This window comes from Pogoniulus pusillus, chromosome 8 (assembly GCF_015220805.1).
Source record: "Pogoniulus pusillus isolate bPogPus1 chromosome 8, bPogPus1.pri, whole genome shotgun sequence".
In the NCBI taxonomy this organism is placed as follows: domain Eukaryota; kingdom Metazoa; phylum Chordata; class Aves; order Piciformes; family Lybiidae; genus Pogoniulus; species Pogoniulus pusillus.
The window spans coordinates 41,455,877-41,461,279 of record NC_087271.1 but is presented as its reverse complement, the minus strand read 5'-3'; positions in this window follow the sequence as shown (position 1 = coordinate 41,461,279).

Here is a 5,403-nt window from a genome sequence, read left to right as displayed (position 1 = left end):
AGAGTGCTTCTGCATTTAAACAGAGATGGAATGGGAGACTGATGGGATTCTTGGTGTAATGTTTGGGATTTACCTGGATCAGTCCAATGTGCAAGGAAAAGGGACCATATTTAATCTCTAGTTTTCCTGGTTCTGGGATGGATGGGATAAGATTATTCTACTTTCGGCCTTTACATGTTTAGGATCTGGCTCCAGAGACCAGCATGACAAAAGGCTTGGTAGGGTAATACTGGGAGGTCTGTTCCAGCACTTTGCTGAGATATTGGCTGCAGTAGAATGTCTGTGGGAAGCTAACTGGGATGTCATCAAGTCAGGAACCCCACAACAATGTGAGCATCTCACTTGGCTCAAATCAGATGCTTGCTCAAGACTCCTGTTCTGACTGATGCTTCCAAGATGTGTCTGTTGGAGTCAGCATCAAGTCCCATCTGGGTGCAGCATGGCAATAGTTTCCCTTTAGTGTCACTCTTCTTTAACATGGCAAGGGTGATGGGGTAAAAAGCATCCAAAAATTTGAAGCAGCAACTTGTGCTACTTTGTAATAAAAATTGGAGGGCTGCCTCTGTATGGTCTGGCAAGTGCCCTGGTGGCCAAGAGGGCCAATGGGATCCAATGGGTGTATTAAGAAGAGTGTGTCCAGCAGATCAGGGGAGGTTCTCCTCCCCCTCTACTCTGTCCTGGTGAGACCTCATCTTGAATACTGTGTTCAGTGTTGGGCTCCCCAGTTGAAGAAGGACAGGGATCTGCTGGAGAGGGTCCAGCAGAGAGCTACAAGGATGACGAAAGGACTGGAGGGCATGGCTTATGAGGAGAGGCTGAGGGACCTGGGGCTGTTTAGTCTGGAGAAGTGAAGACTGAGAGGGGATTTTTAATCAATGTTTACAAACATCTGAGGGCTGGGGGTCAGGAGGGGGGGGACAGGCTCTGCTCACTGCTCCCTGAAATAGGCCAAGGAGCAATGGGTGTTAGCTGCAGCACAGGAGGTTCCACCTCAACACAAGGGGGAACTTCTTTACTGTAAGGGTCACAGAGCACTGGAACAAGTTCCCCAGAGAGGTTGTGGAGTCTCCTTCTCTGGAGACTCTCAAGGCCTGTCTGGATGTGTTCCTGTGTGACCTGAGCTAGATTGTATGGTCCTGCTCTGGCAGGGGGCTGGACTTGATGATCTCCTTGGGTCCCTTCCAGCCCCTAATATCCTGTGAGCCTGTGGCAGAACTTAAGAGAGACCAGGCTGATTCCTGAGGTCTGTCACAGACTGATTTGGGTACAGAGGCTAGAGCCTCTCCATACACCAAAACCTGTGGTGATCCCCTAAATCAATTGCCTGGTGCTTGCTTTGCCTGAGGAGAGGGCCTGGAGAGGTGTCCTCGGAGTTGCTCAGTGCATGCATGTGTTCTGCAGCACTAAGCACTCACTAACCCAGATCTGCTAAAAATCAATAAAGTAATCCACTTACTGCCTGGGACTGCAAACCTTTTGGAAGGAGCTCAGAGCTATTTTGTCTTCTTTCCTCTATCCTTTCTTCTAAGCTGGAAGGAAGAAAAGAGGGAGGAAAAACGGGGTGCTGGCAGAGCTGAACTAAAATCAGGCCCTTTGCTCTGAACAGACCAGTAAAAATAATTCCTCACTAAAATATCATTAGCATGGAATTAAAGCTTCTGAGATCCTGTGTGGTCAGTAAGACTTAATGGTACTAGTAAATCTCAGCATGGCTGATGTTTAAAACACAAAGCTGCTTCGTTGCCCACACCTTCCTGTGCCAGTGCTGCTGGGGCTGAACTGGCCTTGCTCCTACTTTGCCCCATGGCTGCTTGTCGAGGCCACAACCCTTTTATCCAGCCTGAGGGCCAGGGACAAGCCGGGCTGGAATGGCAGTGAGGTGCGGCTCAAGCAGGTGGAAGCAAAACTGTTACGCAAGAGTGGGCTTGTCTCAAGAGAGCAGCTCAGTTCTGAGTGCTGGTGGGCATTTGGACACTCAGGGTAAGTGGCCTCAATGCATCTCTGCAGGGTGATGGGGAGATGATGGGAAAGATCTCAGAGGGAGGTGCTGGACAGGCAGAATTCCCATCATGCCAGAACTGACCCTGGATCAGAGAAGCATCTTTCTGGCAGGTTGTGTGGTGTGTGGGGCTGCAGCAAGTCCCTCTCTTCTGTGGAAGTATTGGATTGTACTGAGGGTTTGAATGTGGAAATCACTCCTTTTGGAAGCAGATTGTTTGCTGGGGTTTTTGATTGAAAACTATTTCTTTCAGTCTTGTCACAGTGGAAAAAAAATTGCCCTGCTGAGAAATCCAATTTTCTATCCAAAGACTGTAAAAAATCCATCTTGCAGCTGGATCCTCTGCAGTACTCTGGGTCTCTGCCTGTGGGGCCCTGGGGCATCCTGCTCCATACCTTGCTCTTGCATCCTGCCCCTAACAAGAATCCCCAGTGTGGCTGTTAAGGGACAACACCAGAGGCAAAGGCAGCGTTATCCTCAAACAGTAAACTTTGCCTCCAGGTTAGAAATCCCTACGGTTGCCAATGACTTGATAGCACTTGCACTAGCACAGGGGAGAGGTGGATTTGGAACGTCCTGTGGGGGTGTGAGAGCGTGGCTGCTGTGCTCCAGGAGCTGTGCCTATGGCTCCTGCATCTGGTGGTAGCTGTGAGCATTTGGAGGAGGACTGACCCTGGCCGAGGACATTCATTTGGGATGTCCTCATATGTTGTATTGGTAGCAGGGGAACACACAAGCTCAGCTGAACAGAGAGAGGGGGAAGGGACGTAGCACCACAGTCAGATGATGCTGTGTTATGTTCTTGTGCTGGTTCTCAGCCCCTCTGGTCTCACTTCCCTGGAGTTCAAAATCTGTGGCCACTGAGCAGGGTGTGTGAGGATGCTGCTCCATTCCTCTCCTCCTCTGAAATAGTTCTGCAGTGCCATTTCTGTCTGTGCAATAAAACAAATGGGATGTGAAAGGTGGCCAGATAGAAAATACACGGGCAACCTCTTCTCCTTGTGTTCCCCCAACAAGACTGCAGTTACTTGGGCATTTTTTTTGCCTCAGTAGAACCTTCTCTGAATACTGATCTTTTGGGTTTTCTTTCAATGTGAGAAAAGCCAGCACATATATACCTGGACTTCAGCTAATGGGCTGTGCAGAGTGCTGATACTATTGCCTGCAAACCTCCTGGCTCCTGTCAGCAGTCTGGTTATCTATTTGCTCAGCTACATGGAGATACTCTCTCAAATGGTAGGTTACTATGCCCAGGCAAACTCCATGTCCTGGGCAACAAAGCTGGTGAAGGGCCTGGAACACAAACCCTATGAGGCGAGGCTGAGGGAGCTGGAGGTGTGCAGCCTGCAGAAGAGGAGGCTCAGGGCAGAGCTCATTGCTGGCTACAACTACCTGAAGGGAGGCTGTAGCCAGGTGGGGGGGTGGCCTCTTCTCCCAGGCAACCAGCAACAGAACAAGGGGACACAGTCTCAAGTTGTGCTGGGGTAGGTCTAGGCTGGATGTTAGGAGGAAGTTGTTGTCAGAGAGAGTGATTGGCATTGGAATGGGCTGCCCAGGGAGGTGGTGGAGTCACCGTCCCTTGAGGTCTTCAAGAAAAGACTGGATGAGGCACTCGGTGCCATGGTCTGGTTGACTGGATAGGGCTGGGTGCTAGGTTGGACTGGATGATCTTGGAGGTCTCTTCCAACCTGGTTGATTCTATGATTCTACGTATCTTCCACACATGAAATGCTGCGTGTCCATGTTGTGGTATTGTCCTGATATTGTACATTGCCAGGTCCTTGTGCACAGATGCAGAGTAGAAATGAGACAGCCAAGGAAGTGAACTAAAATCAGGGTCTTTGCTCTGAACAGGTAATTCCCCACTAAAACGTCATTAGTGTGGAATGAAAACCTCTGCCATCCTGTGTGGTCAGTAAAAAATCACAGTACTACACCACCTTTTAAAAAGAACTTAAAATTTGTTAATATGAGGGAGGGAAAAGCTAGAGAGAAATAGGTATGGCAATGTCTGGAAGGGAAGGAAGAAACAGAGCTAACAAGGGTAACCTTTCCTTTCCTGCATAGATGACACGTCAGGGCTTACAGCACCTCAGTCAGCACCCACCTGAGCCGTAGCTGGATGCTACGCACAACTCCATGCTGCACATTGCATGCCTTTCCCTTGTAGCATACTTAGTGCCAAGGGGTACCATGGCTTCTCAGGTGACCTGGAGGGGATTAGAAACCAACAGGCCCTTCAAGGATGCTGCTCTTCTATTGTTTTGTCTTGCTACTTACATGGCACGCTCCCCATCCATGGGGGTGGTTTATGGTCTCCCTGTGAAGGCAATGCCCCTTGCTAGCCCCGTGTCCCCTTTTTCTGCCATGTGGCTGTTGCCAAGGGCAGGACTGCAACCCACCCCCTCCAACACACAAGTAAGTCAGTGCAGACCTCAGTCTCTGCTCAATTTACGACCTCAGGCAAAATTCGTCTTTCCTCCATTCCTTTGAGATGACTTAATCCAAGGTCACCCAGAGCAGAAACCAGAAGCAGTGGGTTATGCTACTGTCTGCATCTCTGCTTCTTCCCAAAATTACAGTAAACATGTCCCTACCTGGGCAGGGAACTGGGACTGCTGCCACTTCAGAGTACCAGTCACTGGAGGGAGGCAGTGACGGAGACTCCATGCAGCTTTGCCCCAGTCTGGCAACTGTCTGCTTGCTTCTGCCTATTTCCTGCAGTACCTCACTGTCAGAGTGAGAAATTGTGGATATAGGTATGGAGCTGTTTGTGAAGTCTCCTGCATTCTGCTGCCGTGGCTGTGACCATTTTACCAACTGCACGTGGCACAGATTCAGCCCCCTGGGCTCTCTCCTGTGTCCTCATCTCTTCTCATTCCACATAGTTTTAGCAGACAGCTAATGATGATGATCTGAGGTGGCTTGGGTGTTTTTTCGACTCGTTTGGATGTGGCTGGAGAGGAGAGTTGAATTCCAACTCCATGAGCACCAGGAAGGTCCCAGTCCATCTCAGTCTTGGCATTTCCTAGGAATGCCTGAAGTCTGTCACCACAGGGACCATCAGTTGATGCTATGAGGTGTCATGGACACTGCAGGGACCATGACAGAGTGCAGCTGAGGCAAGGCTTGGTGTGGGATGGGAGCACGGAGCTCCTTAGCCCCAGAATGGTGGGATGGTCGCACGCGTGCTCCCGCCCTGCGTGCCAGCCAGCCCGTCACCAGGGCTGGTCCCTCGCGTCTCCATAAACCCCCCGCACATGGCTGGGGCTCGGATAACTCAGTAAACTGCACCGAGCCTTCACTGGTGGAAAAGCAAAGCAGCCCCCTCCTTCCCCGCGATGCTCCTCCCCTAAACAACTTACCCTCCCCACCTCCTCCCGATTTCTGATCCATACCGGAGC